Consider the following 24478-nt stretch of genomic DNA (forward strand, 5'->3'; position numbering starts at 1 on the left):
TCTCATATCAAATTCTTACTCAGAAACCAAAGCTTCTCACACATTATTCTTTTTTCTTGCTTTCCTAAAATTCCCCATTTCATGTTTTTTAATTATTCTGATATGTATCCTAATATTTTTTATTTATTATTAGGCTTCATCTTTTCTACAATCCTTTCTCTGTGCTTTTTTATTTGCACAATTTTCTTTATTTTCTTGCCTGTTTTCAATTATTTTTTTTTCTCTCTTTCCCTTGGTTTCTTTAGCTGATTTCCCTGCTGGCATGCCACTACTCTCATCCTTTTGTCTTTTTTAATTCTACTTGTACCTTCATATTTATTATTTCTCTTTACCTTTCCACCTTGATTAAACATTGTCTCCTAATTTCTATTCCCTTTCTCTCTCATTTTCTTTCATCTCCTCCACTGATCTATTAATTTATTTAAACATTGCTTTTTATTTTATTTTTATTATTTTTATTTTTTATGTTTTAGAAGTTTTTATTTAAACCCAAGTTAGTTGTGGCACCTGGGTAGCTCAGATAAGCGTTGGACTTTGGCTCAGGTCATGATCTCACAGTTTGCGGGTTCCAGCCCCACATCATGACTCTGTGCTGACAGCTCAGAGCCTGGAGCCTGCTTCAGATTCTGTGTCTCCCTCTCTCCCTGCCCCTCCTGGGTAGCGCACTCTCTCTCTCTTTCTCTCTCTCTCAAAAATAAACATTAAAAACAAATCTTAACACAAGTTAGTTAACACACAGTGTAATATTAGTTTCAGGTGTACTGAGCACTTCCATACAACATGCAGTGTTCATCACAAAAATATGTGCAATTTTTACTGCCTTGTTTTCCTGTTCATGTTTCTTGCCTCTTCATTTGTCTCTGATCTCAAAAACAAAATTTACATACAAATTTTCCAAGTCAATGTAAGAAAGTGATTTAGATTTTGTGGGCAGTTGCAATGAGTTTTAAATATGGTTGACATGTGGCACTTCATGATATTGGGTATTCTGATTTATAAACATCCTATGTGCTACTACTATTTCTGTCTTAGCAGTTTTCAATTGACTTCTGCAGTTTATTATAGAAATTCTCACATAAATTTGAAGTTACCTCACACTGTTATTGTCATCCTAAATCTTATAGTTTCTAAAATTACATTATCTATGGAAATACCTGTTAAAATAAGTAGCTGTGCTACCTACTGTAATATTTTTCTCTAGAGTTTTAAACTTATTTTCAGTGTAGACCATATTATCATCAATTAATAAGAACAATCACATTTTTGGTTTTTGGAATGCTTATCCTTCTTTTTTTTTTTTTTAAATTTTTTTTTTCAACGTTTTTTATTTATTTTTGGGACAGAGCGAGACAGAGCATGAATGGGGGAGGGGCAGAGAGAGAGGGAGACACAGAATCAGAAACAGGCTCCAGGCCCTGGGCCATCAGCCCAGAGCCCGACGCGGGGCTCGAACCCACGGACCGTGAGATCGTGACCTGGCTGAAGTCGGACGCTCAACCGACTGCGCCACCCAGGCGCCCCTGCTTACCCTTCTTTTAATTCTTTTCCATATATGTTAAGAGCCCCAATGCAATAAAAAACGGGGACATAATAGGCAGTGCACTTACACTTCTCACTTAAAAGAGAATTAGTTGGGTACCATAATTTATTGTTTGTTCTATGTTTATATTAGCTATCTTTCTTGCATAAATTTAAAATCTTCTTTTGGGGCGCCTGGGTGGCGCAGTCGGTTAAGCGTCCGACTTCAACCAGGTCACGATCTCGCGGTCCGTGAGTTCGAGCCCCGCGTCAGGCTCTGGGCTGATGGCTCAGAGCCTGGAGCCTGTTTCCGATTCTGTGTCTCCCTCTCTCTCTGCCCCTCCCCCGTTCATGCTCTGTCTCTCTCTGTCCCAAAAAAAATAAATAAACGTTGGAAAAAAAAAATTAAAAAAATAAAATAAAATAAAATAAAATAAAATCTTCTTTGTATTTACAATATAGGATAGGGTTTTATTTTGTCATAAATGCATGTTAAATATACATGAGTGTGCCTTTCTTACTTGCTAAAATATCATGTGCCTTTCATGTTTCAGGCATTAGTATGGACAATTATGTTAATAGATCTCTTAAATATAAGGCATCTTAGAATATCTGAGAAATTTAAACTGTTTATGATATATTATTCTCTTTATACCTTGGTATATATAGCTTACATTATTTATATGTATATTTATATACATTATTGAGATGAAATTAGCAAAACATAACATTAGCCATCTTATTTTGTGCCATTCAGTGGAACCTACATTTGCAATGTTGTGGAACCACAGCTCACATTAAGCTTCGAAACATTTCATCACTCCCAAAGAAAACCACAGAATCCCCAGTCACTCCTCTCTCCTCCCTCCCTCCATTCCCTGGAAACCAATGTCTGCTTTCTGTCTACAGATTTATGCATGTTTGGATATTTCATATAAACGGAATCAGACCATGTGTGACTTTTGAGTCTCACCCCTTTCACTTCTTTGCTGAACTCTCTCATGAGAGTGTGGGCATATCTTGACTAGAGAATGACTGGTGTCCCATATGGGTTCTAATTTTCCTTAGAATGCAATGGTCTCACATAAAATTCTGGAAATTAGCTGAAAATATCTTCCATATGTCTTGCTCATCCTCTAATAGGCTAGGCTGTTTCACAAGGTGGTATGATGGGCAAAGAGCAAGGCTTGCCTGCAGGCATTTATCAAGAGCCTGGTTGTGTCACATTTACCCCACACTGACTTGCCAAAGTGTGTCAAAGGCCAACCTATATTCAAGGTGCAAAGGAAAAGGCGATCTCTTGATTGGAACCACACATCTCATTACAAGGAAAGGAAGAACTTACAGACATTTTTCTAGTCCAGCACTTCCCGGGATCAAGAGCAACTGAGATGTGAGAAACTGGAGACAGGGAGTAAAGGTGATTATTTCGAGGCGTATCCCTCAACAGGAAGAGAGCAATGACTTAAGAAATGTGCAAGAAAGGCAGTACATTTGCATGTGGAGGGAAACATTTTTTTATAATGCATGAGGGAAAGGAATAACAGAAAAGAGGGTCTTAGCAAGAAGGAGAGTTCCAGATTTACTGCACAAGTGGATGGATTAGCTATAATTAGAAACATAGACAATTCATTCACAGTACCAGAGGAGAAGGGTGCTTTTCTCAGCAAGGATATAAAAAAGGTATGATGTAGTGGTGGGATTATTTTGAAGGAGTCTTTTCACTGATTTCTTTTCTAAATGAAATATGAAGTTCACTAATGGTTGAATGAATAAATAAAATAAAGTTATATAGATATAGATAGATGATAGATAAAAGATAGGTGATAGATAGATAGATAGATATGATCAATGGAATTCATTGAATACAATGGAATATTATTCAGCCATTAAAAATAGAATTCTTGCGTCTGTGAAAACCTGGATGAACCTTGAGGACATGATGCCACATAAAATAAGTCAGAGCGTGAAAAACAAGCCCTGTATGATCTCGTCTATATGTGCAATCAAAAAATTTAAAACTTATCCCACTGAATTTATAGATAAAAAGAACAGATTGGTGTTTGCCTGAGGTGAGGTTCAGGAGATTGGAGAAATAGCTGACATGGTAAAAAGGTACAAAGTTCCTGTTATAAAAGAAATAAATTATGGAGCTACAATTTGCAGTGTTATGGCTATAGTTAGTAATGGCTATAGTTAGTATGGCTATAGTTATAGTAATAGTTATGGCTATAGTTAGTATAGTGTGTATATTTGAAAGCTGCTAAAAGAGTAGATCTTAAATGTTGTCATAACAAGGAAGAAAATTTATAACTATGTGTGGTGATGGATGTTAACCAGAATTATTGTGGTGATCATTTTGTGATATATACAAATATAAAATTTTATGTAGTACACCCAACACTGTCATACTACTACACATCAAATATATATCGATAAAAATATGCAACATGGCATCAAAACGACACTGGCAGAGCATATGTTGGTGTTTTGAGAATAGAGAAAATGTTATTAAATAGTGATCAAGGGAAGTGAGAAAGTGAATACAGTAGAAATGCTATCAAAAATTTCTATGTGTTCTGGGAAGAGAAAGAAGCCCACCGGACTTAGTATTGAGGAATTTGGTATAACTTCACATACACTGTTTTATGTTTTTTCTCCATCCATGTTTATCTGACCAGGATGCCATGGATGAGGAAAAATGCTAGATTTAATGCAAGTTGTCTTTCATGTGATGAGGAGTGTGAAGTGGGGAAAAAAAGGATGGAATCACATATTTTTGCAGGAAGTGATTATAATGCTGGCTTGTGGAAGTTTAGGTAAGGAGAAGTTGTGACAAAGTTATGGAGAGTCAAGATTTTCAGACCCTGATGATAACAAAGTAATATTAAAGTCAAAGATTAGATAGACTAAGTGGAAATAGCTGGTAATAGGACAATGTGAGGCTTGAAAATGACATAATAAGTTTACTATAATTGGTAATGACAACAGCTAGTGTGTAAGCAAAAGAGAGAGGAGGGGGTCGCAGGTGAGCCAGGAGTGTTGGAAGAGAGGAGATCACAAATGTCAGAGACTGAGGCTATCATGCTAACCCATTGGCGTGGATCTACAATCACTAAGACATAACATGGGTTGAGTTGGGAAGTATCATACTAAGTCAGGAGCCATGGAGGTGAGTGACTTGAGTCAGCAGATTATTTCTACAGGCACTGTGATGGATATAGACTGATAGCAAATGTTTCAAAGCTGGAGGGATGGAAAATTATCTGTAAATGCTAGTGATCAAAGAGAATGTTGTCACATACAAGCCTGGTAAAAAGGAGTGGAGGGGAGACAAAGATTCCACTACCTGAGAGAGTCTCAACTGAAGCAGTGGCTTCAGGGTAGAATGAAGAAATGAAGTGAATTTTCAGGATGCAATGAATTGACCCATGTACTGAAATATATTTACTGTGTACATTAGTAGGATATTGGAGTTGGGGAAACATGAGCAGTAGGGTCAGAAAAAGGCATTTACAGAGCCTGATGGTAGGATGTGACTCTGGGGATGGAGTCTTCTTCTGATGAATGACAACAAAAATGATGAATGTCGGGGTGCCTGGGTGGCTCAGTCAGTTGAGCGACCCACTTCAGCTCAGGTCATGATCTCACGGTTAGTGAGTTTGGGCCCACATCGGGCTCTGTGCTGACAGCTCAGAGCCTGGAGCCTGCTTCAGATTTTGTGGCTCCCTCTCTTTCTGCCCCTCCCCCACTCGCGCTCTGTCTCTCTCTGCCTCTCAAAAATAAAGAAAACTAATAAAAAATAAAAAATAATAATAAAAAATGACGAATGCCAACTATAGTAGCAACATAATAGTTGACATTAAAATACATTAAAATTTTCTGTTGTTCATGACAATAGATTGAAATGCATTCAAAATATAGAAATGAAGTTCAGAACATATACATAGAACATAAAATCGTATAAATATTGTTTTTAATGCATAAATATTTTCCCTTGGGAAATTCAAGTTATTTTTGAGAAGTTTTTTTTGAGAAGTTTTTTTATAAATAAGCATGTTTGTCTTAACCCTAATGTTTCTGTGAAGTGACTTTAGTAATTCCTGACATTTACCTCCGAAACTGATTATTAATTTCCTCAATATTGTTACAGAGCATTCACACAATCTTCTGCTCAGAGTGATCATACATCATGGAATCTTCTTAGAGTTCTATTATTTCCATTAGGCTTAAAAATCATTTCAGTGCCCTCTTGAGTTGTGGAGGAGACGATCCATAGTATAAGAGCCAATTATTATAATGATTTCAAATGAGACTATTTTAGGAATGTTCTTTCTGTCTCAAACTGGAATTGGTTTTATTGGAAATACATTGCTAGTGGTGTTATTCATCAACACGTTCTTGCCCAGCCCCATACAAAGAAACCTATAAACTTGATATTTACCCATTTAACTTTATCTAATGTCATGACAATTCTTTTCAGTGCAATCCCAGAAATAATGAATGCCTTTGGAGTAAGAAATTTCTGGATGACATTGGTTGCAAGGCAGTGCTGTACCTATACAGAGTCACCTGGGGTCTTTCCCTCTGCACCACATCTTCCCTGAGTATTTTTCAAGCCGTAATTATCATTCCCAGCAACTCTAGGTGGGCGGGGCTCAACCCAAAATCTCCTCATACATTTTTCCTGTCTTCTTTTCTTTCTGGATCACCAACATGTTAATCTACATCCATGTCATCATAAGTGCTGTGGCCCCGTACAACACTACTGGAATCGGACAAGTGTTTTCTCTGACATACTGTAGTGGAAAAAAGTCTGATCTCCTTCCACAGACTGCTTTTCTAGGGGGCAAGGTCTTATGAGATTTCCTGTGTATGTTCCTTATGATCTACTCAAATGTGTAGCGGTAAAGTTCCTCTTCACACATCACAAGGTAATCCAGCATCTCCACAAGACCAGCCTCTGCCCAAGACCCTCTCCTGAAACCAAGGCCACCCACACAATCCTGGCACTAGTGAGCTGCTTTGTTTTCTTTTACTGGACTATCAGCTGCCTTACTATTTACATAATGTACAGCTATAATGTACAAGGATTACAGAACATCATTATTTTTCTCTCCTGTTGTTTGCCAGCGATTTTTCCATTTGTGTTGCTCAAAAGTAATAACAGATGATCATTTCTGAACTGTGCTTTTGTAAATATGAGGCAGTTCTCTCAGAGTCTCGAACACCCTCACACACTTCTCAGATACAAAGGGGCATGTGATTAGATGTTCCCACTCCACAATTTTAGTGAGGTAAAATTCTGAGAATGCATTAATAATTTTTACTTTGGGAATTTCTTCAAATCATCGAAGTGAACAGAGAAAATAAATGATTAGATACATGTAATGAAATGTTTGGAACTGTTGCACCTAGCCAGAGCACTCTTTGTCCTTTCCTAAAATTATTGTCAAAAATTCATACCTATGATTACTTGGATACCCTTATTTCTAAGAGTTCCTCCATAATGAGACATATCTATCAGTTAAAGTACAGTAACTACAATTGCTGGATTATGCTGGACTGCCTTCACTAGACAAAAAATTTTATATCTGCACTGTTGTATATTTTGGATCCAAACAATGCTTGAATTTACCATATGCTGCTGATTATGTCTAGTTTAATCATGGAGTGTGATATATAAGTGTACATAACCATGCTCCCTTCACTCTGTGAATACTGATCACCATTCCCCAGAGCACAAAAGTATTGCCCATTCTCAAATACTTCATAAGACCCCATGTTACCTTGTGTGTGCACAATTTTGTATCTATTTACATCACTAGAAGTATTTCTTGAATTCTTACACATTCTATTTTGTATAAGCATATTGTTGTGTCAGTAGCTAATATTTTTATGTGGGCAGTGTTGTACTTTTATCAAAGTACTTAGCAATTCTTATATATCACAGAATGATAAATAGAAAATTAATTTTTTCTTGAAAACAGTCAAAATTCTCAGTAAAATTCTTATAAACAATTTTTAATAACTGCCTCAAATAAATATAAAGTTAATCTGATGAAAAAGTAGTAAGCTTCATGCTAAAAGTGCAGCTGCTCTCAGCACATTTGTGACTCTTACAGCACAGACCTCTGTGCTTCAAAGCTCCTTGGGAAAGAGAAAACTGGGGGTTAGAGCCAGAATACAAAGATTTACTAATTATGTAACACAATTCAACTACATTCTTTTTACAATAGAAATAACTAATGCATGAAGACACTCAAAGATTGAAATTAAAAAGGAAAAAAAAACTACAGTAGGCTAATTGACATAAAGCTAAATTAAACATATAAAATATGAGACAAAATTATGTGGTTATGATGGAGGTAACTATAATAATGATAAAGGGATAAATTAACTCGGGAGAAATATCTGCCCTAAAATTGAATACAGTTAGAATAATAACTCCATAAAAATTTAGTTCTTTTAGACTCTGAACTTAGGTGACCATCAATTTAATATAGACTGCTATACAAATAAGGTGTTATACATAAACCTAGTGGTAATGATGAATCAAAAGCCCGTGTTAGATACAGAAACAATAAAGAAAAAGAAAGCCAAGCTTAACATAAGAAAAGCCAATAAACCACAAAAGAAGAGAGAAAGAGAAGAAGAGAGCAGAGCAGAGCTACCAAACAACCAGAAAACAATGAACAAAATGACAATAAGTACATGTCTATCTATACTTACCTTAAATGTAAATGAGCTAGCTGTTCCATCAAAGATACAAGGTGACTAAATGAATTTTTTAAAACACCCATCGATGTGTTGCCTATAAGAGACTCATTTTGGACCTAAAGAACCATCAAGGTTGAAAATGAGGAGCTGGAAAAACATATTCCATTCAAATGGAAGTTAAAAAAAAAAAAAGAATAAGGCAGGTTAGCAATATTTTTATCAGACAAAATAGACTTTAAAACAAAGACAAAGAAGGACAAAGAAGGACACTCCATAGTGATGAAGGCATCAATACAACAAGAGTTTATAACAATTGTAAATATCTATGCACCCAACAGAGAAGAACCTAAATACATAATGCAACATTTAAAGACTTATAGGGAAAAATTGACAGTAATAAATAATAATAGAAGACTTCAACACCCCACTTATATCTACAGATAGATCCTCCAGGCAGAAAGTCAACAAGGAAACGGTGGTTATAAATGGAACACCAGACCAGATGGACATAGCAGAGATATGCAGAACATTTCATTCAAAAACAACAGAATGCACATTCTTCTCAAGTGTACAAGAAACATTTTCCAGAGTAGATCACATATTAGACCACAAAAGCAGTGGCCCTATAAACTTAAGAAGATTAAAATCATGTTGAGCACCTTTTCTGATGATAACAGTATAAAATGAGACATAAACTACAAGAAAAAAACTGGGGGAAAAAAAGATGTGAAGATATGCAACGTGCTACTACACAATAACTGGATCAACAAAGAAATCAAAGAGAAAACCAAAAAATATGTGGAGACAAATGAAAATGAAAACTCAATGATCAAAAATCCTTGCAAAAGCAGTTCTAAAAGGGAAGTTTATAGCAATACAGGCCTTCTCTAGAAACAAGAAAAATCTCAAATAAACAACCTAACTTTACACCTAAAGGAAGTAGAAAATAAAGAACAAATAGTGCCCAAATCTAGTAGAAAGTGGAAATAATAAAGATTCAAGCAGAAATAAATGAAACAGGGACTGAAATAGAAATAGAAAATTTCAATAAAACCAAGAGCTGATTCTTTCAAAATACAACAAAATTGACAAATCTCAAGCCAGACTCATCAATAAAAAAAGACAGAGGAGTCAAATAAATAAAATCAGAAATGAGGCAGGAAAAATAACTGACACACAGAAACACAAAGGATTGTAAGAAAATATTATATGTCAACAAACTTTTCAATCTAGAAAGAATGGATAAATGTAAACACACACACACACATTTCCAATATGAACCAAGAAGAAATAGAAATTTTCAACAGACTATTACTCATGAAATTGAATTAATAATAAAAACAACTTTTAACAACCAAAAGTCTGGATCTATACTCTGAAAACTATAATATGTTGAAAGAAATTGAACATGACATAGTCAAATGGAAAGATATACCATGCTACATAAATTGCACATATGAGTGAAATCATATGGTATTTGTCTTTCACTGACTTGCTTCACTTAGCATAATACTCTCTAGCTCAATCCACTCATTGCAAATGGCAAGATTTCATTATGGCTGGTAATATTCCATTGTATATATACAATATTCCATTGTGTATATATATTCCATTTTATGGCTGGTAATATTCCATTGTGTATATATAACCACATCTTCTTTATGCATTTATCAGTTGATGAATACTTGAGCTGTTTCCAACACTGAGCTATTTTAGATAATGCTACAATTAAAATAAATAGAGAGAGGCAAACCAAGAAACAGACTCTTAACTATAGAGAACAAACTGATGGTTACCAGAGGGGAGGTGGGTGTTGGGATTGGGCGAAATAGTGTATAGGGATTAAGGAGTACACTTGTGATGAGCACTGGGTGATGCAGGAAGTGTTTCAGTAAACCTGAAAGTAATATCACACTGTATGTTAACTGGAATTTAAATAAAAAGTTTTTAAAAAGAGTTGATTAGTACATACAGTCCAAGAGATTCCAGGGGCACATATGCACAGTGAGACAATTATCTGAAGAAGCAGCAAGAGGGTGATCATCTTCAAGTCAAAGAGATAGGTCTCAAAAGAAATCAACCCTACAGGTACCTTGCTCTTGGACCTTCAACCTCCAGAAATGTGAGAACATAAGTGTATTTTTCAAAAAAATTATACACACACACACACACACACACACACACCATGCTACTAGATTGGAAGAATTAACATGTTTTTTTAATTTATTTTATGTTTTATTTATTTTTAAGACAGAGAGAGACAGAGCATTAGTGGGGATGGAGCAGAGAGAGAGGGAGACACAGAATCAGAAGCAGGCTCCAGGCTCTGAGCTGCGAGCACAGAGCCCCACGCGGGGCTCGAAATCACGAGCTGTGAGATCATTACCTGAGCCGAAGCAGGACGCTCAGTCAACTGACCACCCAGGCGCCCAGAAGAATTAATATGGTTAAAATGTCCATACTGGGACACCTAGGTGGTTCAGTCAGTTGAGCTTCCAACTCTTGGTCTCAGCTCAGGTCATGATCTCACAGTTGGAGGGATCAAGCCCAGAATCAGTCTTCATGCTGAACATGGAGCCTGCCTGGGATTCTTTTCCTCTCTCCCTCTCCTCCTCTGACCCACTCATTCATTCATTGATTCATTCTATCTCTCAAAATAAATAAATAAACTTTGAAAATTAAATAAATAAAATGACGATACTACTCAAAGCAATCTATACAGTCAATGTAATCTTTGTCGAAATTCTAATAGCGCTTTTCATGGAACTAGAACAAGAAATACTAAAATTTTATCAAAACCACAAAACACCTTGAATAACTAAAGAAATATTGAGAAAGAACTAAGCTGGGCAGCACACAATTCTAGATTTTAAGACATACTACAAAGTTACAGTAATTAAAGCAGCATGCTACTGGCAGAAAAATAGAGAGATGAGTGGAACAGAATAGAGTGCCCAGAAATAAGCCTGAACCATACGGTCAATTAAGGAGGCAAGACTATATGATGAGGAAAAGATAATCCTTCCAATAAATGGTTTTGGAAAAACTAGACAGCTGCATGTAAAATAATGAAATTGGAGCACTTTCTCAAGCCATACACAAAACTAATGGATTAAAGCCTAAATGTGATATGTGAAACCACAAAATTCCTGCAGACATCAGCCTTAACAACATATTTATGGATATGTCTTTTCAGGAAAGAGAAAGAAAAGTAAAAATGAACTATTGGGCTTACATCAACATAAAAGCTTTTGCACAGTGAACGCAACCATCATCAAAACATAAAGGCAACCTTCTGGATGGGAGAAGGTACTTGCAAATGAAATAGCAGATAAGGGGTTAATATCCAAAATATACAAAAAACTTATGCAACTTACCACAAAAACATAAATCTTATTTAAAAGTGGGCAAGAGACAGCAATAGCACTGCTAGGAATTTACCCAAGGGATACAGGAGTACTGATGCATAGGGGCACTTGTACCCCAATGTCTACAGCAGCACTTTCAACAATAGCCAAATTGTGGAAACAGCCTAAATGTCCATCAACTGATGAATGGATAAAGAAATTGTGGTTTATATACACAATGCAGTACTACGTGGCAATGAGAAAGAATGAAATATGGCCCTTTGTAGCAACGTGGATGGAACTGGAGAGTGTGATGCTAAGTGAAATAAGCCATACAGAGAAAGACAGATACCATATGGTTTCACTCTTATGTGGATCCTGAGAAACTTAACAGAAACCCATGGGGGAGGGGAAGGAAAAAAAAAGAGGTTAGAGTGGGAGAGAGCCAAAGCATAAGAGACTTTTTTTTTTTATATATATGAAGTTTATTGACAAATTGGTTTCCATACAACACCCAGTGCTCATCCCAAAAGGTGCCCTCCTCAATACCCATCACCCACCCTCCCCTCCCTCCCACCCCCCATCAACCCTCAGTTTGTTCTCAGTTTTCAACAGTCTCTTATGCTTTGGCTCTCTCCCACTCTAACGTCCTTTTTTTTTTTTTTTTTTTTTCCTTCCCCTCCCCCATGGGTTCCTGTTAAGTTTCTCAGGATCCACATAAGAGTGAAACCATATGGTATCTGTCTTTCTCTGTATGGCTTATTTCACTTAGCATCACACTCTCCAGTTCCATCCACGTTGCTACAAAAGGCCATATTTCATTTTTTCTCATTGCCACGTAGTATTCCATTGTGTATATAAACCACAATTTCTTTATCCATTCATCATCAGTCAGAGTGGCCAAAATGAACAAATCAGGAGACTATAGATGCTGGAGAGGATGTGGAGAAACGGGAACCCTCTTGCACTGTTGGTGGGAATGCAAATTGGTGCAGCCGCTCTGGAAAGCAGTGTGGAGGTTCCTCAGAAAATTAAAAATAGACCTACCCTATGACCCAGCAATAGCACTGCTAGGAATCTACCCAAGGGATACAGGAGTACTGATGCATAGGGGCACTTGTACCCCAATGTTCATAGCAGCACTCTCAACATGAGCATATTCTTATACTCTTACTTGCCATTCATAGATCTACTTTGGTAGTAAATGTTCAGATCTCTTGCCCATTTTTAGATTAGATTTTATTATTGTTAAGACTTCAGTTATTTGTATGTAAGTAATGAATCACTGACTTCTACTCCTGAAACCAATATGGCAGTGTATGTTAATCAACTAAAATTTAAATTAAAACAAGACTTCCATTATTTTAGTATTCCAGAAGTCCTTTATTAAATACATTTGTCAAATTTTTCTCCTAGTCTGTGGCTTATCTTTTATTCTTTTAGCTGTACATTTTAAGGTTTAATTTTTTACAGCTGTTTAACTTTTTATTTAACAACAATCTTAGAGAAAATTTGCAGAGATAGTGAAGAGTTCATGTACGCCTTTCATTCAGTTTCCTCTAATGTTAAAATTTGTACAACCATAGTAAAGTTATCAAAACCAGGACATTAATATTGGTGCACTACTACTGCCACAAATCTTATTCAAATTTCACCAGTTTTTCCTCCTAATGTTCTTTTTCTGTTTCAGGACCCAATCCAGTATTCCAGAATGAATTTAATTATTATCGCTTTTTTATCCCCTCTAGTCTATGACAGTTCCTAAGTATTTTCTTGTCTTTCATGACCTTGAAGCTTTTGATGAGTATTGGTTGATTGGCTATTTGTGGAGTGCCTCTTAATTATAGTTTATCAGTTGTTTTCTCCTGAGGCTATGCATTTTTAAATTTTTTTTTAGTTTATATATTTATTTTGAGATAGAGCTGCACACAACCAGGGGAGGGGCAGAGAGAGAGGGAGAGAGAGAACCCCAAGCAGGCTCCACACTGTCAACACAGACCCCTACTCGGGTCTCGATCTCATGACCTGAGCCAAAATCAAGGGTCCAACACTTAATCGACTGAGCCACCCAGACACCCTGAGATTATACATTTTTTTGAAGAGTACCACAGAAGTGATGTATTCTCAGCACCTCATATCTGGGGGTACATGATATGTCCCTTTTGGGTGATGTCCTTCACTTGGCTATGGTGGCCTCTGCTGGGTTTCTTCACTGTAAACTAAGCTTCTCCTTTGTAATTATGGGATATCTTTGATAATATGAAAATACCTGTTTCTCCTAAAACTTTTGCTCACTGGTTTCATCATTCATCACCAGATCTTTCCTGAAACAATTAATCTTGTGGCCTTTGTCTAGTGATGATTTTGTAGGCCTTTCATTTCTTCAACATGTATCATTTAAATTTGCCTGTAAGGAAAACTTCTGCTCTCTCCCATTTATTTATTCAATTTTTTATATCAACATGGACTCAGTGATGTTTATTTTACTCTGTGAGTTATAATACCGTACTATCATTTCTTATTTTGTTACTCAGATTATTTCATAGGTAATTAGGAGCCATTCATCTTTAGTTTCAGTTTCTTTGAAAATTACCATCCTTTTTTTTCAAAAAAATTTTTTTTAACGTTTATTTATTTTTGAGACAGAGAGAGACAGAGCATGTACAGGGGAGGGGCAGAGAGAGAGGGAGACACAGAATCTGAAACAGGCTCCAGGCTCCGAGCTGTCAGCACAGAGCCCGACGTGGGGCTCAAACTCACGGACCATGAGATCATGACCTGAGCCAAAGTCGGACGCTTAACCGACCGAGCCACCCAGGCGCCCCTACCATCCTTTTTCAAGTACTTATTTTCTGGCACCACAGGATATTTTAAGATCATTTTGTACATTCCCTGCCCCAGCCCTGGAATCAACCACTTCTCCAACAAACCCCATTTTCTTTTACTGGGGAATGCAACATAGAAACCAAGATCTGGTCAGTAGATGTGCTCACTGCTGTTGGAGTTGGTCTTAGGCCCTCTCAGCAGACAGAGCTAGAAACTGTATATCTATGAATCCATGCACACATATACACCTCTATTTATTCAACCCTAGAATACACCTGAAGTAATTATAGTATTTCCAAACCATATTCCTGTGAGAAGTACAGCATTTGTATACAGTTCTTTTTGTCTTTAGCCTTATATTATGCAGTCAAAATAATAACTATTTTCTAAATTTACTTAGGTGTGTGTATTGTTGTTTTTTATTCCAGATCCCCTTCAGTGTGGTTATGTTGCACATTTGTAATAGACTTTCTCAGAGGTTAGAGGGATCTTCACTTCATACATGTGAAATCTTATCTCCTGGTTTTCTGAAGTAGTTCTGGGTAAACTTAATTTTCTCTTATTAATTTATATAATATTGGTATATTTTAAAAAATATTTTTATTTCATGGATGTTTTATATCTTGGACATTAAGATTTAACCTTAGGGCCTTCACCAGCCTCCCTCTTCTGCCCCTCAGTTGTTCTCAGTCTGACTTTCCTCACCACTGAGGTTGGGTGGCTGTAGGTGGGGTGGAGTGAGAGAGATCACACACTGGCATTTGGTGACTTTTTTTCCCTTTAAGATTTAATTTTCATAAGGTGCAATTATTATTTTTTCTTCCATGGATTGTGCTTTTTTTTTTTTTTTTTTTTTTTTTTTTTTTTACTGTACCTAAAAACTCATATCTAAAGTCAAGGTCATGAAAATTTTCTTACATTTTCTTCTAGCAGTTTTATAATTTTATGTAAATATAATTGTGTTTGTCATTGTATATAATTAAGCCTGATTCATTTTGAGTTATTTTTATGCAAAGTGTGAGGTACATATTGCTCATTTTTTAAGTACGGGTGTCCAGGTATTCTAGCACAATTTGTGAACAGATAAAACTATCTGTCTTCTACCGAATTGTCTTTATGAAACATCAGTGGTGCAAGTTTCTGTTCTACCAATCTATGTGCCCATTCTTTAACCAATACCCCCACCATTTTTATTATTGTACCTTATTAAGTCTTAAAATTTGGAAATGTGAGTTCTCTGTGCTTTTTCAGAACTGTTTTGGCTATTCTAGTGCCTTTGCCTTTCTATACTTTCCAAATAAATTCTAAAGTCATTTTCTCAATTTCTACCAAAAAAAATTCAAATTTCTTATGAATTGCATTGAAACTATAGTACAATTTGCAGAAAAGTATAATCTTAACTAATGATCCATGAACAAAATATGTTAATCTATTTATTTAGGTCTTTAATTGTCGTAGACTCTGGGTCTAAATTCTCTCTTGTCTAGCAAGAGAGTGGGACACAGGATGAAAAGCCAAGAGATGGCTAATGTCTGAGAAAAGACAAGAGCCCCAAATAAGGGTCCTTGCCCCATTTTTGTTAGGATCAGAAGGCTTACAAACATGGTGATGGACGTGAGCAAAGAGACAATGAATCTGTGAACATTAACTGAGGATGTGAGGAAAAGGGGGTCGTGAAGATATTTGGGGTTAGTGGTTTGGGTTAATACAAAACAAAATCCTGGTGCCAGGCAGCCAGTAGAAGGTTGTTTACAGCGGACATGAGGCACCACTTCTGTTTATCTTAGCTAGTCTAGGGGATGAGACAGGTAGGACATGTGACCTCAGACTTAACAAGGCACCTTTCTTTTGTTAATCATCTCCACTCTGGGCAACTTCACCCTGTAGTGCAGAATGGCGGTCTATAGCCCAATTTACCTGTTTACCTATCTTGGTCCTTCCTTCCTATGAAATCAGCTTTCTGCTATAGTACTAAATTGGGAGTGTTTCCGCCCTGAATACTTAATCTTGTTTATTTCATATACTTATGTTCTATATTGGGGCCTTTGCCCCTCCCTATTTTGAGCGACTTTGCCCCTCCCTACTTTATTCTGGGGGCTCCAGCCCCTTACTCTATTCTGGGGGCTTAAGCCCCCCTTCTCTATCCTTATTCGCCTAATCTTATTTACCCAAACTTGGGTGTGAGCATCCTATGGCTTTGTACTTCTTTATGCCTTGTTAACCCATTGGTGTAAATCCCGAGGGATTCCTAAACTTATTCCCCACATTTAATTTCTCTATATTTTTTTAGTATATAAACCCTTTCTATCTTTTATCATTTATCCCTAAGTATTTCATATTTTTGGTACTCTTGTAAATGGCTTCGATTTTTTGTTTTTAATTTCTTATTGTTTGTTGCTATTTTATAGAAATGCAATTGACTTTATATATTATTCTTTATTCTCCCCAAACTCAGTTTCAATAGCTATTTTGTGGAACCCACTAGATTTTCTACATAGATAATCATGTTTCCTGTGAACATAGTTTATTTCATCCTTTCCAATATGGATTTTTTTTTTTTTTGCCTAATTACACTAATTTGAATTTCCAGTAGAATGTTGGAGAGAAGTGGTGAAAGTGGACATCCACATATTGTCCCTAATCTTAGGGGTAAGGTATTTAGTCTTTTACTATTACATATGATATTGTTGAAATTTTTTCGCAGATGACCTTTATCAGATTAAAGAAGTTCCCTTCTATTTGTGGTTTGCTGAGACTTTTTATTGTGATTGGATGTTGGATAATGACAAGTGATTTTTCTGCATCTGAAATAATTTTTAAAAGATTAATATGAATTATATTGATTAAATTTTAACCTTTTAAGCAAATTTTTAATGTCTATTTTTGAGAGAGAGAGAGGGAGAGAGATGGAGTGCGAGTGAGGGGAGGGGCAGAGAGAGAGGGAGACACAGAATCTGAAGCAGGCTCCAGGCTCTGAGCTGCCAGCACAGATCACAACCTGGGGGCTTAAGCTCACAAACTATGAGATCATGACCTGAGACGAAGTTGGAGGCTTAACCAACTAAACCACCCAGGCACCCTGATTTATTTTTAATCCTGCCAACCCTTAATCAATGTGGGACAAGCTCCACATCGTCATGATGCATTATCTTTCTAATATATTGTTGGATTTGATTTGCTAAAACTGTGTTTAGAATTTTCCGTCTATGTTAACGAGAGATATTGGTCTGAGTTTTCTTCTAAAGTCTGTCCGATTTACAAAGATAATGCCAGCCTCCTGAGATGAGTTACAAAGTACTCTTTTCCCTTCATTTTTTTTTTTTTGAAAAGTTGGAACATAACTGGTGGTGTTTTTTCTTCCCGAGATGTTTAATAAGATTCACTAATGAACCCATCTGTGCCTGGAGTTTACTGTGTGGGATTTTAATTTCTTATGGCTATTCAGGCTATCTATTCCTTCTTGAGCAAGCTTCAGTAGTGTTTTTGTTTTTTGTTTTTTGTTTTTCTGTTTAATTGTGGTTAAAAAAAACACATAACATAAAATTCGCCATATTACCTACTGTTACATGAACAGTTCTAGACAGTTAAGTATGTTCATAAGTATGCATAATAATGCAACAGATCTCTAGAATTTTTTCATATCACAAAACTAAAACTCTATGCCAATTGAACAAAAACTCCCCATTTCCTCCTCCCACTATACCCTGGAAATCATCCTGTTTCTATTAGTTTGACCACTTTAGCTACTTCATATAAGTGAAATCACACAGTATTTGTCTTTTTGTAACTGGTTTCTTTCATTTAGCATAATGTTACCAAGGTTCATCCACAAGGCAGAATGTGACAGGATTTCCTTCCTTGTTGAGACTTCATACAAGGTATACATACATGCATTGTATGTATATACCACATTTTCTTTATCCATTCATCCAAAGATGGCTATTTGGTTAGCTTCCACCTCTTAGCTAATTGTGAATAATGCTGCAATAAACATGTAATGCAAATTTCTCTTCAAGATCCTGATTTCAATTCTTTTGGATATATACACAGCAGTTGGATTGCTGGATCACACAGTAATTCATTTCTAACTTTTTTGAGGACCTGTCATAATGTTTCCCATAGCAGCTGCACCATTTTATATCCTACCAACAATGCACAATAGTTCAAATTTTCCACATCCTAACAACAGTTGTTTTTTTCTTTTTCTTTTCTTTTCATACAATGAGTGTGAGACAATAGCTCATTGTAGGTTTGATTTATATTTCTCTAATTATTACTAATGTTAAGCACCTTTTCACATCCTTGTTGGTCACTTGTATATCTTCTTTGATGAAATATCTATTCGAATCCTTTGCCCATTTTTTAAATGGTTATTTGGTTTGTTGTTGAGTTGTAGTTCTTTATACATCCTGAATATTAACCCCTTCTCAGATATACGCTTTGCAAATATTTTCTCCCATTCCATATGTTACCTTTTCACTCTTGATTATTTCCTTTAATGTGCAGAATTTTTAAAATTTGACGTAGTCCCATTTGTCTAGTTTTTGCTTTTGTCACCTATGGTTTTGGTATCATATCCAAGAAATCATTGTGAAATTCAATGTCATGAAGCTATTCCCCTACATATACTTCTAAGACTTTTCTAGTGGTCTTAGGTTTAAGTCCTTAATCCATTTTGACTTAATGTTTGTATATGATGTGACCTAAGGACTAATTTTCATTATTTTGCCAGTGGTTGTCCAGTTTTCCCAACATCATCTGTTGAAGACAGTAGCCTTTGCCCATTGGGTGGTGTTGGTACCCTTGTCAAAAATCATTTGACCATATTCGCAGGTTTTAATTTTAGGCTTTCTATTCTAATCCATTGGTCTAATGAATAATTATTTATTATTTATGTTTTGTTATTATTATTATTATTATTTATACTAATACCACACTCTCTTGATTACTATAGCTTTGGAATATGCTTTGAAATCTTGAAATGTGAAGACTCCCAAATTGGTCTTTCTTTTTCAAGATTGTTTTGGCTATTCAGAGGCCCTTGAGATTCCATATGAAATTCAGGAGCGATTTCTCTAGTTCTACAAAAAATGCCTTTGGGAATTTGATAGGGATTGCTATGAATCTGTAGATCACTTTGGGAGAATGGACATCCTAACAATAGCAAGTCTCCCAGTGAACAGCAAATACTTTTCCCTTTATTTGTGTTTCTTTATTTAAGAATATATTTTTCCAGAAAAACAAAGCAGTTTCGTTAACCATCTGACACATTTACATAATACTTCTTATCCTACATTTTTTTTGCATAAAACAACACAATTTTGTTTCTTTTTTAAAATTTATTTAAATTTTAGTTAGATAACACACAGTGCAATATTGGTGTCAGTGATCCATCACTTACGTACAACACCCAGTGCCCATCATAATTGTCCTCCTTAATACCCATCACCCACTATCCCATCTCCCACCAGCCTCTCTCTGTCAACCGAAGTTTGTTTTCTATTATTGAGTCTTTTGTAATTTGTTTCCCTCTCTTCTCTTTTCCCCCTGATGCTTATATATTCACCTGTTTTGTATCTTAAATTCCACTTAGGTGTGAAATCATATGGTATTTGTCTTTCTCTGACTGACTTAATTCACAAGGCATAATACATTCTAGCTCCATTCACATTGTTGCAAATGCCAAGATTTCATTCTTTTTGATGGCTGAGATATATATATATATATATATATATATATATATATATACACACCAGTTTGTCTTTATCCAGTCATCAGTTGATGCACATTTAGGCTCCCTCCCTCCATACTTTGGCTACTGTTGATAATGCTGCCATAAACATTGGGGAGCATGTACCCCTTCAAATATATTTTTGTATCCCTTGAGTAAACACCTAATAGTGCAATTACTGGATGGTAGCATAGTTCTATTTTTAGTTTGTTGAGGAACCTCCATACTGTTCTTCAGAGTGGCTGCACCAGTTTTCATTCCCACCAACAGTACAAGAGGGTTCGCCTTTCTCCACATCCTTACCAACTCCTATTGTTTCTTGTGTGTTAATTTTAACCATTGTGGCAGGTGTGAGGTGGTATCTCATCATGGTTTTGATTTGTACCTCCCTGATAAAGAGTGATATTGACCATCTTTTCATGTGTCTGTTAGCCATCTGGATGTCTTCTGTGGAAAAGTGTCTATTCATGTCTTCTGCCCATTTCTTAACTGTGATGTTTGTTTTCAGGATGTTGAGTTTGATAAGTTATTTATACATTTTGGACACTAACCTTTATCAAATATGTTATTTTTAAATATATTCTCCCCATTCCTTAGGCTGCCTTTTAGATTTGTTGATTGTTTCCTTTGCTATGCAGAGGATTTTTATCTTGATTAAGTCCCAATAGCTCATGTTTGCTTTTGTTTCCCTTACGTTAAGCAATGTGTCTAGTAAGAAGTTGTTCCAGTAGAGGCTAAACTCTGGGATTGTGATGCCTCCTGCGTTGGTTTTCTTCCTCAATATTACTTTGGCTATTCGGGGTCTTTTGTGGTTCCATAAAAATTTAGGATTGTTTGTTCTAGCTTTGAGAAGAACGCTGGTGCAATTTTGATTGGGATTGCATTCAATGTGTAGATTGCTTTGGGTAGTATTGACATTTTGACAATATTTATTCTTCCAATCCATGAGCATGGACTGTTTTCCCATTTCATTGTGTCTTCTTCAATTTCCTTCATAAGATTTCTATACTTTTTAGCATACAGATCTTTTACAACTTTGGTTAAGTTTATTCCTAGGTATTTTATGGTTCTTGGTACAATTATGAATGGCATCCATTTCTTTATTTCACTTTCTGCTGCTTCATTATCAGTTTATACATGCAACCAATTTCTGTACATTGATTCTGTACCCTGAGACTTTGCTGAATTCATGTATCAGTTCTAGCAGACTATTGGTGGAGTCTATCGGGTTTTTCGTGTATAATATCATGTCATCTGCAAAAAGTGAAAGCTCGACTTCATCTTTGCCAATTTTGATGCCTTTGATTTCCTTTTGTTGTCTGATTGCTGATGCTAGCACTTCCAACACTATGTTAAACAACAGAGGTAAGAGTGGACATCCCTGTTGTGTTCCTGATCTCAGGGGGAAAGCTCTCAGTTTTTCCCCACTGAGGATGATATTAGCTATGGGCTTTTCATAAATGGCTTTTATAATGTTAAAGTATGTTCCTTCTATCCTGACTTTCTTGAGGGTTTTTATTAAGAAATGATGCTGTAGTTTGTCAAATGCTTTTTCTGCATCAATTGACAGGATCATATGGTTCCTTCTTTTCTTTTATTAATGTGATGTATCACAATGATTTATTTGTGAATATTTAACCAGCCCTGAGCCCAGGAGTGAATCCCTCTTGATCATGGTGAATAATTTTTTTAATATGGAACCACAAAAGATCCCAAATAACCAAAGTAATATTGAAGAAGAAAACCAAAGCGGGAGGTATCACAATCCCAGACTTCGTCCTCACTACAAAGCTGTAATCATCAAGACAGTATGGTATTGGCACAAAAACATACACATAGACCAATGGAATAGAATAGAGACCACAGAATTGGACCCACAAATGTATGGGTAACTAATCTTTGACAAAGCAAGAAAGAATATCAATGGAAAACAGACAGTCTATTTAACAAATGGTGCTGGGACAACTGGACAACAACATGCAGAAGAATGAAACTAGACCACTTTCTTACACCATACACAAAAATAAACTCAAAATGGATAAAGGATCTGAATGTAAGACAGGAAAAAATCAAAACCCTAGAGGAGAAAGCAAGCAACAACCTCTTTGACCTCAGCCACAGCAATTTCTTACTCAACACATCTCCAAAGGCAAGGGAATTAAAAGCAAAAATGAACTATTGGAACCTCATCAAAATAAAAAAAAATCCTCTGCAATACAAAGGAAACAATCAATAAAACTAAAAGGCAACCGACAGAATGGGAAAATATATTTGCACATGGCATATTGGATACAGGGCTAGTATCCAAAACCTATAAAGTACTCACCAAACTCCACACCCAAAAAACAAATAATCCAGTGAAGAATGGACAGAAGATGTGAATAGACACTTTTCTAAAGAAGACATCCAGATGGCCAACAGACACTTGAAAAGATGCTCAACATCACTCCTCATCAGTGAAATACAAGTCAAAACCACACTGAGATACCACCTCACACCAGTCAGAGTGGCTAAAATGAACACATCAGGAGACTATAGAGGCTGGCAAGGATGTGGAGAAACAGGAACCCTCTTGCACTGTTAGTGGGAATACAAGCTGGTGCAGCCACTCTGGAAAACAGCGTGGAGGTTCCTCAAAAAGTTAAAAGTAGAGCTACCGTATGACCCAGAAATAGCAATGCTAGGAATTTACCCAAGGGATACAGGAGTGCTGATGCATAGGGGCACATGTACCCCAATGTTTATAGCAGCACTTTCAACAATAGCCAAATTATGAAAAGAGCCTAAATGTCCATCAACTGATGAATGGATAAAGAAGATGTGATTTATATATACAATGGAATACTACTTGGCAATGAGAAAAAAATGAAATCTGGCCATTTGCAGCAACATGGATGGAACTGGAGGCTATTAAGCTAAGTGAAATAAGTCAGTGATAGAAAGACAGATACCATATGTTTTCATTCATATGTGGATCTTGAGAAATTTAACAGAAGACCATGGGGGAGGGGAAGGGGGAAAAAAGTTATACAGAAGGAGGAAGGCAAACCATAAGAGACTTGGATACTGAAAACAAACTGAGGGTTGATGGGGGTGGGGGACAGAGAAAAGTAGGTGATGGGCATTGAGGCAGGTACTTGTTGGGATGAGCACTGGGTGTTGTATGGAAACCAATTTGTCAATAAATTATATTAAAAAAAAAAAAGAAGTTGTTCCAGCCGAAGTCAAAGAGGTTGTTCTCTGTGTTCTACTCTAGAATTTTCATGATTTCCTGTCTCACATTTAAGCCTTGCATCCATTTTGGATTTATTTTTGTGTATGGTCTAAGAAAGTGGTCCACTTTCATTCTTCTGCATGACGCCGTGAAATTTTTCCATCACCATTTGTTGAAGACACTGTCTTTTTATCATTGGCTATTCTTCCCGCTTTGTTGAAGATGTGGGTCCATTTCTGTTTTTTTATCCTTTTGCAGTGACCTGTGTGTCTGTTTTTGTGCCAGAACCAAATTCTTTTGATGACTACAGATTTGTAATATAGCTTGAAATCTTTAATCATGAAGCATCAAATTTTGTTTATCTTTTTCAAGATTGCTTTAGCTATTATGGTCTTTTTCATTTGATACAAAGTTTAGGATTGTTTGTTCTACCTATGCAAAGAATGCTGCTGCTATTTTGATTGGGATTGCATTAAATGTGTAGATTACTTTGAGTAGTATAGATGTTTTAACAATCTTTGTTTTTCCAATCCATGAGAATGGAATACATTTCCAATTCTTTGTGTCCTTTTCAATTTCTTTCATAAGTGTTCTATAGTTTTCAGAATACAGGTATGTTATCTCTTTCATTAGGTTTATTCCTAGGTATCTTAATGGTTTTGGTGCAATTATAAATGGGACTGATCCCTTGATTACTTTTTCTGCTGCTTTGGTATGGGTGTATAGAAATGCAAACAGATTTCTACACATTGATTTTACATCCTGTGATTTTGCTGAATTCATGTATTAGTTCTAGCAATTTTTTGGTGGAGACTTTTGGGTTTTCTACATAGAATATCATGTCATCTACAAATATTGAATGTTTGACTTCTTCCTTACTGATTTGTATGCCCTTTATATCTTTTTGTTGTCTGAGTGCTGCGGCTAAGATTTCTAGTACTATGTTGAATGGTAAGACTGGGTATCCCTGTCTTACTCCTAACCATAGAGGAAAGGCTCTCAGTTTTTCCCCATTGAGGATGATATTAGCTTAGGATCTTTCAAATATGGCCTTTATGATGTTGAGGTATGTTCCATCTATCCCTACTTTGTCGAGGGTTTTTATCAAGAATGGATGCTGTA

General features: G+C 36.1%; 1 pseudogene; it reads left to right on the forward strand.

Annotated features, from left to right (window-relative positions):
• Window positions 1-4200: 4200 nt before the first annotated feature.
• LOC124509323 (vomeronasal type-1 receptor 4-like) overlaps window positions 4201-24478 on the forward strand; it is a 30010-nt pseudogene continuing 9732 nt past the window's right edge.

Source organism: Lynx rufus, unplaced genomic scaffold (assembly GCF_022079265.1).
Source record: "Lynx rufus isolate CCGP_SWC_20201006 ecotype Redwood Valley unplaced genomic scaffold, mLynRuf1.p SCAF_1, whole genome shotgun sequence".
NCBI classification, from domain to species: Eukaryota; Metazoa; Chordata; class Mammalia; order Carnivora; family Felidae; genus Lynx; species Lynx rufus.